This window comes from Monodelphis domestica, chromosome 7, assembly GCF_027887165.1.
Source record: "Monodelphis domestica isolate mMonDom1 chromosome 7, mMonDom1.pri, whole genome shotgun sequence".
NCBI lineage: Eukaryota > Metazoa > Chordata > Mammalia > Didelphimorphia > Didelphidae > Monodelphis > Monodelphis domestica.
Window position 1 is genome coordinate 18,531,199 of NC_077233.1, and position 12,934 is coordinate 18,544,132.

Genomic DNA, 12,934 nt, shown 5'->3' on the forward strand with positions numbered 1-12,934 from the left:
TAATTTAATTTAGCCAAAATTACCTTTCTTACATCTCATAATGTTCTCTATGTCTTGTTTGGACAAATTATTCCCTTATTCATAGATCTGACAAGTAAACTATTTTGTGCTCCCCTAATTTGCTTATGATTTTGCCCTTTATTTCTAAATCATGTATCCATTTTTACTTTACTTTGGTATATGGTGAAAGATGTTCATCTTTGCCTAGTTTCTGCTATACTGTTTTCCAGTTATTTCCTGTAATTTTTTTCTGAATAGTGAGTTCTTCCAAAAGTTTGGTTCTTTGAGTTTATCAAGCACTAAGTTATCATGATCTTTATTTACCACTGTGTGCTGAGTATCCAATCTATCCCATTGGCCCCACCACTCTATTTCTTAGCTAGTACCAAATTATTTGAATAGTTGCCAATTTATAATATATTTTGACAACTATTCCACCTAAGTCAACTTCATATTTTTTTCATTAACTCTTTGCTATTCCATGTCTTTCATTCTTCCAGATGGTTATTATTTTTTTTCTAGCTCTATGAAATAGCTTCTGGGTAGTTTGATTGATATGGTACTGAATATGTAAATTACTTTAGGTAGAATTGTCATTTTTATAATATTGGTTCTGCCTACCCATGACCAATTAAGTTTAGATCTTATTTTATTTGTGTGAAAGATGTTTTGTAGTGATGGTTTATTATAATTCCTGATTTTTTTTTAGGCTTAGGTAGCCTCTCAGGTATTTTATATCGTCTGCCGTTTTTTTTTTAAACCCTTACCTTCCGTCTTGGAGTCAATACTGTGTATTGGCTCCAAGGCAGAAGAGTGGTAAGGGCTAGGCAATGGGGGTCAAGTGACTTGCCATTTTTTTAAATGGGATTTTTCTTTCAATCTCTTGTTGTTGGGCTTTATTGGTAGTATAGAGAAATGCTGATTTATGTGGATTTATTTTATAGCCTGCAACTTTGCTAAAGTTGTTAATTGTTTCAGTTAGTTTTTAGGTTGATTCTCCAAGATTCTCTTGGTCTATCATCATATCATCTGTAAAAGTGAAAGCTTCATTTCCTCACTGTCTAGTCTAAATTCTTCCATTTCTTCTCTTCTTATAGCTAGCATTTCTAGTTCAACATGAAGCAATAGTGGTTATAATGGATATCCTTGCTTCATTTCCGATCTTACTGGAAAGACTCCTAACTTATCCCAATTACAGAGAATGCGTACTGATGGTTTTAGATAGATGCTACTTATCATCTTGATTAATGTTCTATTTATTCCAATATCATCTAGTGTTTTTTTTATAGGAATGGATGTTGTATTTTGTCAAAAGGTTTTTATGCATCTATTGAAATAATCATATAGTAGTTCAGGAAAGTCTTTCTAGATTTTTCTATAATCATTCTGCTCATCATTTTTATAGCACTAGAGTATTTCATCACAATCATATACCACAACTTGTTCAGCTGTTGTCCATTGAACAACCCCTTGATTTCCAATTCTTTGTCACCACAAAAAGAACTGCAATGAATATTTTTGTACAAATGGGTCTTCCCCCCACCCTTTAAAAAAATCTCTTTGAGATATAGACCTTGAGGTGATATTACTGGATTAAAGAGTATGCACAATTTTAGAACCCTTTAGGTACATCAAATCCCTCATTTTACAAATGAAGATCTGAGGTCTAGAGTGGTTGACTGACTTGTCAAACCACAAACAAGCATTTTGTAGGTACCTGCTATATGCCAGGCACTGTTAGGCTCTAGGGGTTCAAAGACAGAAGTGAGATCATTCTTACCCTCAAGGAGTTTACAATCTGATGGTCCTTCTATAACTCCAAATGGAAACAACTGCAGAAAGGTACGCGAATTTGGAGAAAGAGCAACGGAGATAAACATATCAACGTCTTTTGGAGAAGTTCTTGCATCAAGGGAGAAGATGCTCATGGATCATAAGAAATGACAAAAAGAAACAGCATGACTTGGAAACTGGAAAATACATTTGGCTTCCTCTATTGCAGAGGTGGGGAGCTGAGTGTGGAACACTCCATAAATGGTTAGATTCTGTTGGTGGATTGGTTAGTTTTGCTGAACTGCTTTCCCCTGCTTTTATTCTTCATTATACGGAATGGCTCATGGAGGGGGGGGGGGGGAGGACAGGGGGCGGGAATATGTTCAGAAATGAAGCCAAAATAAAAACAAAAGCTATCAATAAAAATGTAAAATTTAGCCAAAAAAATAGGGAATGGGATTTCAAATGCCTGTGAAATGTTTCTTATAGTCTCTGGACACATGATAAAAACCAGCTCCTCTCCTGGCCTCTCTATGGTTGACCAAAGTGCCATCTCTCAGTTTCTAGTGACTCACTACCTTCTTTTTTCATCTAGAAGGAGAATCCTAAGATAGTCTTTTCTGAGTAGGATATCCACTTGGTGGCTGAACAAGCATTTCCCATTTAGAATATCCTTGATCACTTTAATGTTTCTTGTTCTTCCTTCATTTTTCAGAGGGCCAATGGCATCATGGGTTAGTGAATTGGATTTAAATGAGGCAGAGTTGCACAGAGCTGTCACCCTTATGATTGGCCATGGTCCAGAATGCAGTGGATGACCTTGGAGTCTTTGATATCTCACCAAGTTCTTTTTTTTCCTTTCTTTTTTGTTTTCTTTTTCCAGTAACATGATTATGGTGTCTGAATTACAGAGTGTAAAAGGAAATCCTTTCATTACAAACTAACAAAGGTGAAAAGCAAAATATGTTACACATATTTAGAAACAGAGCTGGGTTTAAAACAAATGATAGGATTTCTAGTCACCTGCTTCTACTTAAGTAACTTCATATAGATAATGAATTAGGCTAGAATGGACTATGATATTTAGTAGACTTCAGGAACAGTTTCCTTAGTACATCACAAAATACATTTTGCTAGAAAATGAGGGGCTGCCCTTTGACTGGGGAATGACTGAACAAATTGTAGTATCTGTTGGTGATGGAATACTTTTGTGGTAAAAGGAATAATGAACTGGAGGGATTCCATGTGAACTGGAATGACCTCTAGGAACTGATGCAGAGTGAGAGGAGCAGAATCAGGAGAACATTGTACACAAAGATGGATACACTGTGGCACAATTGAATGTAATGGTCTTCTCTACTAGCAACAATACAATGATCCAGGACAACCCTGAGGGACTTATGAGAAAGAATGTATCCACATCCAGAGGAAGAACTGTGGGAGTAGAAACACAGGAGAAAAACAACTGCTTGATCACATGGATCAATGGGGATATGATTAGGGATGTAGACTCTAAATGATCACCCTAGTGCAAATGTTAATAATATGGAAATAGGTCTTGATCAATGACACATGTAAAACCCAGTGGAATTGTGCATTGGCTATGGGAGGGGGTGGGGAAGAAGGGAGAGAAAGAACATGAATCATATAGCCATGGGAAAATATTCTAAATCAAGCTAAATTAAATAAATTTTTTCAAATGCAAAAAAATTACATTTTGATATCTCCAATATCCACAACTCACAAGTTGGCGTCTTAAACATAACTAAACTATGACTACAAAGTTCTATTCACGATAGACTTATCTTTCTGGGCAATCTCCCATTCTTCAAAGGATCAAAGCAGAAGGCAGAATCCGTATAGCATATACACACACGTCTGATTTTCTGCAGTGTAAAAAGACCTCCTGCTTCTTCACACTGGGCAAAAAAGACACCATTTGGGTGACATTTCTCTTGGTCCAATATCTGGGATATGTCATATTCTTCTCTGTTGGTCAAATACTGAGTGGCTATTTCTCCAACCAGAAGTTCAGCAGGATTGCAAACTGTCAAGAAGGATGACAAAACCTTTGATGTAGTCAGAGCTAGGCTCCAGTTGTCTTTACGGATATCTAGACAGATGATGCCCCGACTGTTGAAGATACAGAAAAAATTCTGGTGCCATAAGTAACTTGGGTGACTTATGTGGATAATTTGATGAGGAGGCGCTATCCGGGAGAACCACACCACCTTCATATGTAGAACCTGGCAATCCAAGGATGGTTGATCTCCAATCACAAATGTGACCTCCTTTAGAGCCAGCACATCGGTCAGTGATGTTTCAAAGGTTATTTCTGAATTCTTTTAGCTCTGGTGGAAAACTTAGCAGTGGTTTTACAAAAGGGTTTCGTATTTTTCTTCTTATTATTCCTCCGGTTTTGCTACTGCTGGATCCTCCTAATCTCTATCTGACCCACCATCGCTTGGCCTTGAGCTTTTATCAGCTCACCTTTGCCTATCACTGGACATCTTGGTCATGTTATTATTTCTTTGAAAACTTCACTGTTGGCCTGTCCTACCTACATGCAGCTAAGATGTAGGGGAGGGCTCCATAGCAAGAATCATGACTCTTGATATCTTCCCTCTATTTTTTAGGCACTCTTCTACCCTCACTCAAAAGTAGAAAGAAGCTGGGTAGCTCAGTGGGTTCTGAGCTAGGCCTAAAGATAGAAGGTCCTAGGTTCAAATCTGACCTCAGACACTTCCTAGCAAGTCACAACTCCTAGCCCTTACTACTCTTCTGCCTTGAAACCAATATACAGTATTCATTCTAAGGCAGAATTAAAAAAAAAAAAGAAGGTAGAAAGAAGCCACGTGGAATGGAGGCCAATATTTTTCTTTATTTCATAGGTTGTCAAGCCAAAGAGGTCATCACCACATTGCCAGCCTGCTGGTGAGGAGCCCATCTGTACTTAGTGTACCTCAGAAGGTAGACCCAGTCTGTTGCTGGAACAAAATTTGGAGGCAAGTTTGGTCTTTTGGGTGTGGAAAACTTGTTGGAGGTCATGTTCAGTCAGAGAGAACTCTGGGATATCTCTGTTCTAAGACCAAATGTTGGAAAATGATGGAGGAGGGATTTTGTGTGAGGCACCCAGCAAGCGCTTAATAAGTGCTTGTTAATTCCATGACTCTGGAGGGCTGATGAAAATCTTTGCTATGTTCCTCCCGAGAGACAGTGATGGATTCAAGATGAATGAGATCGGTAGATAGTCCCCAGACACGAACCGTGTGGGCATCTGTCTTGTTTGACTCTGGATGTGTTACAAGAGTTTGGTTTTCATTAAAATGGGATTGGCAGAAAAGAGAGAAAAACAAATGTTTGTTCATTGGAAGATAAAACAAAAAAAAATAGAAAAAATACTTGAATTCATTCATCTCTGGTTATCCCATCAGGAGAAACAAAAAGTCCTTTCTTTAAAAGCAGCTAGTGTGCCCTCCTGCCCTCTGGGAAAGGAGAGGAGCTGCTCAGTCCAAAGGCTGCCACAATCCATTTTCCATCAGAACAAGTAAAAACGAAGGACATCATTGGAAAGTCACTCTTCCCACCCCCCATTCCTTAGTAGTGTATTGGTATGAAGCGTAGGAATGGATGGGCACAGTGGATAGAGTGCCCAATCTAGAGGCAGGAAGACTCGAGTTCAAATGTGGTCTCAGACACTTCCTAAATGTGTGACTGGTTAATCACTTAAACCTGTTGGCCTCAGTTTCCTCATCTGTAAAATGGAGAAGAAAATGGCAAACCGCTTCAGGATCTTTACCAAAAACCAAACAAATAAACGGGACTATGAAGAGCTGGACATGACAGAGCGATAATAACAACAATGGCAATGGATATTCTCGTAAGAGAATGAAGGTAGGTGGAAAGTAAGATGTTAAAAGCAAAACAATTTATGCTGAGTGCTTTCAAAGGGGAAGTAAGTAGGGGAGCCCTCCTCAGGTTCTGGGAGGCCACGTCTCACGCTTAGCCTCTCTCAGTGTCTATTGCCCCAGATTCTTTTTTTTAATTCTTTGCTTGAACGTTCTTGTTCTAGATGCTCTACAACGTCCACTCATTGAGTTTCATGAAGTTTAGACATGTCTTGGTAGCTTCCTGCTCCCCCACGTCCTCTGCTAATGCTCCAGGAGTCTCTGCTTTTCCATTTAGTGAAAGGAGAGGAAAATAAGAATCTGTAATATTAATTTAAGGAAACCGTTTTAATGCCATTTCATGCCTATAAATCATCCTGACCATGCTTAAACCTCTTAAGCTGATCTGTCCTTGAAGCACGAAGGGGCACTTGGAAGCTTGCTCTGTTTTTCCCATGTAGGGAATAGCTCGATTTCCCACTACACGGTATTGGACGATATGAGAAACCAGCCCAATTCCTCTTGCGCCACGTTAGAAACTTCTTCCTTTTTCCTGAAAAGAAGACTGGGTGTTCTTTGGGGAGCATCATTTGCCACGTTTTATATAAACTTCATTTCTAGATATATATATTCCCTCCCTAACATCCAATTCCAAACTCGAACCTTCCTTTGCTCAAAAAATGGATTAAATTAAATGGATTACATAGTAATATTAAGTAAGAAAAATTAATTGATTTTAAAATATGTCTATCTAAAGGATCACCCTGGTGCAAATATAATAATATGGAAATAGGTCTTGATCAAGGATATGTAAAACTCAGTGGAATTGCGCGCTGGCTATGGGAGGGGGGTGGGAGGGGGGAAGGGAAAGAACACAAATCATGTAACCATGAAAAAATATTCCAAATTAATTCATTAAATAAAATTTTCCAAAAAAATAAAACATTGTTTTTATTCATTAAAAAATAAAAAATATGTCTAACTCTAAAGGCAACATTCATCCTTCATAGTTCCCCCCTCTCTAACGAGAGGAAGAAGTATGTTTCATTAGCGAAGCATCAGACACGTAAGACACACTTAATAAATTTTTATTGACCGACTCGTGGTTCTTTAGGCTCCTAATTGGTTTTTCCATTACTCATATATATTTGTGTATTTTCATTATATTTTCCTTTGAGTAGTCTTTCCATTGGCATTTGCATAATCACTGTTGATGTTATCCTGCTAATTCTGATGAATTCGTTCTGTATCTATTCATACAAAATTGCCCGGGTTTCTCTGAATTCTTTGTATTGAACATTTCTCACAGCACAATAATATTCCGTTACGTTTTATATCAGACTTCAATAAGCTATTGAAGAAATTATGTTTGGTAGGTGTGTGGAGAGAAGAGAATGGGAAAGAGTTGAGGAAAACTATACATGGAACGGTCACAAAAACCGACCACATCTTGGGCCAATTGGGCGTTATGAATAGTGTCCAAAACTCTGAATTTTAAAGCTGTGACTACATATCATAATGCAATGAAAGTAGTGATCAATCGTGGAATTTCAACATTATATGGTGGTTAATGTTTGTACCAGAGCCTGGGGAGGGATATCCCAGAACAAGGCTTCTTCTTATGCTACCAAGGAAGAAAAGGAAAAAAAAAAGAACAAATTGGGTTCCCTATGTAGAAGATTAGAAAATTAATATATCAGGAGAAGGCAGAAAATCACTGGTCAGTCCACCAGCAAGTGTTAAGCTTCTGCCGGGTGCCAGGCATGGGGCAGATAGGTAGCACAATGGATAGTGTGCTAGTCCTGGAGTCAGGAAGATTCCTCTTAGTGGATCCAAATTTGGCCTCAGGCCTTTACTAACTGTGTAATCTTGGGCAAGTAGCTTAATGTTGTTTGCCTTAGTTTCCTCATCTGTAAAATGAACCAGAGAGGGAAATGGTTAACCATTTTGGTATCACTGTCAAGAAAACCCCAAATGGGGTCAAGAAGAATCTGACATAACTAAAAAATGGCTGAAAAAAATCTGTCAGGCGCTGTGTCAAGTACACTCATCAAAATGACAAGAGAAATTAGCAAAAGAGAAAATAAAAGGACAATTAAACTAATAAATGGAATAAAACTTTTCTCAAAACCAACAAAATGAATAAATGCTTTGCAAATGGAATTAAAAACATAGACCTATTTTATAACTTATAGCACTATAGAATTTTTAAGTGTTATATAAATATTTGGAGGTTTCCAAGTTTATTCTTTATTGCTGCAGATGATCTCGCAATGACCACTGAGCTCATTCGTCTCTCTACAACTTAATAGGTCACAGAGCTGGAAGGGGCCTCAGCAGCTATCCAGTTCAATGTCCTTAAGAGTTGTTATGGCTAAAAATGGTCACCCTTGGGCCACCCTGGTGATGAAGCCTTCTGCCCTCAGCTGGGGTGCAGGGGTAGGGGTGGTCCTTGTACAAGAGCCATCCAGACCATCACTGGACCTGTTCTAGTTTGGTGGAACTGTTGAGAGCAGACATCCTCCTTCCTTCTTCTGCATCCTTCTGAGACTTGGGAAGAAGACTTTGAAGGAGATCGATAAAAATATAAATCATTATCAAAGTCATAAACTTTATGACATAAATATAAAGTAAAAAAAATGACCGTGTTCCCTTATTGCCTAAATGAGTGTATTAGGGAATATGGGGAAATGGTCATTTTATTTTTAAAAATATTTTTTAATTTTAATTTAATTTTATTAAATTATTATTATTTTTATTTATTTTATTAATTATTAATAAATTATAAAATAAAATTTAATTTAATTAAAAATTAAATTATTTAAAAATAATTTCTGTGGGAGGAGAAAGTAATATAGTTTACATAACCATGAATCCTATTGGAAGGGGGAAGGAGAAGGAAGAGAAGCAGCATTTATGTGTAGCATTACTCTGTACTAGGCACAGTGTAAAGAAGCTCTTTCTAAAAATCTTATCTCCTAGAATAGTGTCTGGCACATAGTAGGCACTTGCTAAATGGTCATTGATGACTATAGGCTACCTGAGGCAAGGAAGGAGGGGATAGGAGGTGGCCAACTTTAAAGCAGTAAATAAATGTTCACTATTATTATTGTTATTGATTCTTTGTTGCCTTTGAGAGCAGAATATTGACCTTAAAGTCTGGAAGATCCAGGATCAAATCCTGCCAGTCACCCGTTTTGTGATCCCAAACAAGCGGCAACCTCCCTGGTCTTGGTTTCCTCATCTGGAAAACGAGAGCGGACTTGTGGACTTCAGAGGTCACTTCTGGCCCTAAATCTCTGACCTCTGACCCTATGGTGGTCCTGTCTTTGGGTGCTTCCCACACAGGCAGTGGCCACACCTGGCAGCGAGGGTTCTCCTCCCCCCCCAGCCTCTGCCTCCATGGCCATCTGCTGGCTTCTGGCCACCTTGGCTCTCTCCAGCCCCAGCCCCAGGGCCGAGACTCTAGGGGTGGGTGTCCAAGCCCTCCTAGAGGAGGAGGTGAGAGAGAGGAAGCCAATAGCCTCCTGCCTTTGCAAAGGGGAGTGAGGGGCTACCCAGAGGCATGAAGCCCCTGCCCCAATCCTTTTTCAAGGCCCTTTCTCTGTGGGGTCCTGATGCCCCCGGAAAAGATCCTGCAGCACCCAGCACCCAGCACCTGCAGGCCTGGGGATGGGATGAAGACTCCAGCCCAGGTTTCCATTTCTTTCCTTAGCGATCCAGAGAGAATTTCCCAGGATGGCCACCAGATGGTGCAGCTGCTGCACCATCTTGCTCTGAATACCAGGCAGGTGGAGGCGATGGGGAAAATGCTGCTGAACCTGCAGGAATGTCTCAACCATTCCTGTAAAAACTACCCAGTGAATCGAGCTGTATTTCCCGGAGAGAGAAGGGGGATGCTCAGGGACGCGGCAGCCGGAAGATTACATTGCATTAAGGAAAAGCAAGCCTCAGCTGCAATGCCATCTGTTTGGACCACCGAGCGAGTTTCCTGGAGGAGACCCGACAGCCCAGCCTAATCAATAGCTCTAATCAGTCAGCATGTATAAGTGCCTGCTGCAGATAATAGCTAGCATTTGTGAAGCATGTAAAGGGGTGCAAACCACCTTCTAGAAATTAATAATGCTCTCCATAACCCAGGAGCTAAACAAGGGAAAAACACTCCAGGGAGCTGGAGATTATTATTGAGCATCATCATCATAGCTAATATATATATATATATGTATATATATATATATATATATATTATGAGGGCAGTTAGGTGACTCAGTGGATGGAGAGCCAGACCTGGAGACAGGAACTCCTGGGTTCAAAGCTGGCCTCACATACTTCCTAGCTCTGTGATCCTGGGCAAGTCAACTAGTTCTTACTGCTCTTCTGCCTTGGAACCAATGCACATTGATTCTAAGGTAGAAGGTAAGGATTTATATAATAGATGCTCTTTATTATATATTTATTATGTAGAATACATGTTATATATTTATTGTATATTATATTTATTACATTGCTACATTTATATTTATATTAAATTATAAGTTTATTCTATCTATTAGTACAAAATGTAATATAACACTATATTATATAATCTATGAATGTATATTTTTATTATTTTATTATATAATATATTTATTGTATTTTATAATATTAAATATACTATATATAAAAATTATATATATATATATATAGCAAGGGATCAACTAGACACTGCCCAGCTGTGTGACCCTAATCAAGTCACTTCACCACCACTGCCTAGCCCTTACCATGCTTCTGCCTTGGAGCCAATCCACAGAATTCATTCTAAGACAGAAGGCAAGGGGTTAAACAAAATCTGACATCTAGGTTGGTCCCATTCTGCCTCTGAGGAATTCCGTCCTCCCAGGCCATTGTAGCAAAGCCTTATCAGGAGAGGGCATCTGGATCTTCGCCCCAGGGTGGTGAGTGGAGAGGGCACCGAGAGCATCTGCAATATTTGAGCAATGTATAAACAGGGCTTGGAACCGACTTGGCAAGAAGAATTAATTAAGAGAAGAGGTTACCAGATGGCAGGGGGAGATAATAAGATCAAACAGGAAGAGCTGGAAGGGATCTTTGAGGTCATCACATTGAGCCCTCACTTGATGGACAGGGAAACTGAGGTCCAAGGAACCAAGGTGACTGGGAGGGATTGTACAGGTGGGACCTGAGCTCAGGTCCTCCGACTCCAAAGTTAGGGTTCTCTCCATCATACTCTGATGCCTAAAGAACAAAGAGGGTGTGTGTGGTTGTGTGTGTGTGTGTGTGTGTGTGTGTGTGTGTGTGTGTGTGTGTGTGCAAGCTGGCATGTGGGGGCACAATCAAAAGTGCTTCCAGAACACCACAGAGTCTCCGAAGTAGAAGGGACATCAGGAGCCTCTCGCTGACCTGCACAAGAACCCCTTCTCTGGTATCTATGGCAAATCCCTGCTTCCAGAGCTTCCTCAAGATTCCAGTCTGGAAAGACCCTTAAAGACAACTTAGCCCAATCTCTTTATTTTATAGATGGGTAAACTGAGGCTGAAATGTGGAAAATGATTTGCCCCCAATCACACAGCTATTAAGGGGGTAGAATTAGGATTTGAACCCAGGTTCCCAGATTTGAGGATAGTGCTCCTTCCCTCCCAAGTCCTCCTCTAGGAACTAGACCAAGGCAATGGGAAGATGGCTAGATGGAGAGTCAGGAAGTCAGGAGTTGGAATTCTCATTCTGCTATTTGCTACCTGTATGGCTTGGGACAAATCATCTAATTTCTCTGGACTTCTCGCCTGTACTCTAAGGAAAAGGAACTAGTTCATGTTTAAGGTCTCTTCCCCCTCTAGAACTAGGATCTGGTGGTCCAGGAATATATGAGGAAGAAGAGACAGAATGAAGAATGGGGGGGGAGATAGCCAAGGAGGCTTCCTGAGGAGGTGTCACCTGAGCTAAGCCCTGAAGGAAGAGGAGAATTCTAGGAGGTGAAGATGAGGAAAGATACATTCTAGGTTTAGAGTGGATGACCAGGGTACCAACCACCTAAAATATCCCCGAGCTAGGCCTGGCGAGCTAACCCTGCCTACACTCACCCTGGTAGGTAGATGTTTTTCAGAAGGATGGCCACACTTTCCTCTTATGGTTCTAAGAAAAGAGGAAAGACAAAATCTATGACTTACGACTAAAGCTCCTGAGCCCCAACTAATGAATAAACTGTTTAAACACACCAGCCAAAAGATCACCATTAACTCAATTGTGAAATAGAAGAAGGGCATGGTGGGAAGCCTGCTTTGTCTTATACATCTGATTTTCATAGTCTCTCATCTCTCTATATGTGTCTTTCTCCAAAGAACGTCTGGAACTCTGCTCATGCTCTCTTGAAGCAGGAATGAGAAAAAGAATGTCTCCTCTCTAAACATTCATTGTAGACACATGGATAACCCAGTGGAATTGCTCATTGGCTATTGGAGGGGGATGGGAGGAGGGGAGGGAAAGAACGTGAATCGTGGAACCATGGGAAAATAAACTAAATTAATTAGATAAATAAGCTTAATTAAACATCATTGCAACTTCATTCCTCATGCAGGCTCATTGTGTCATGCCACCATTCTTTCCACCAATGAAGAGAGGCATGCATTATAGGCTTGACTCCTAGGTAACAATAGTAGGGCAACTGAAAATCTCAGCCACATTCCTGAATGAATATGGTTTTGTTCTTCTCACCTGGGAGGAATGGGGCTCAAGTATCTGTTAAACTCATGGTTCCAAGCTTCTCTTTGTGGCCAGGGCATAATCTAGTTTGGGTCCCTGGGACTGAAGATCTATGCTAAGCTAAGCCAATTGCCTGTTCCTTTGCTCTTATCCCACTTCCCACCTCAGTGCTACAGACATGCCTTGTATGCAGTCCCATCTTTCTTTCTTTTTTTCTTTTTTAAAATTTATTTAATTCATTGATTTAGAAAAATTTTCCATGGTTCCATGATTCATACTCTTTCTCTCTCCTCCTCCCTCCCCACTCTCATAGTCAACGAGCAATTCCACTGGGTTCCATCTTTTGAAGAGTGGTTCCCAGTTGTACAATTTTCAAAGAGCTTGATTTTTCCCAAGTACCTCTCTGCTCTGCACAGTCACAAATCCCAACAGATAACTCAGTTACTCCTGCTGTCTCGCCAAACAACAACAGTCTAGAGCATATAACTTCCTGTAGATATGGAATCTTTTTTTCTTTTCCAACAAATCTTCAACTGAAGGCCAAGGTATTTTAGAAAATATAGACCTTTCCTTCCTTG

The 12,934-nt window shown here is 39.9% G+C and overlaps 1 pseudogene; it reads right to left on the reverse strand.

Moving 5' to 3' along the window:
* Positions 1–3,601: 3,601 nt before the first annotated feature.
* LOC130455583 (ubiquitin-conjugating enzyme E2 E3-like) lies at positions 3,602–9,502 on the reverse strand (annotated as a pseudogene).
* Positions 9,503–12,934: the final 3,432 nt, after the last annotated feature.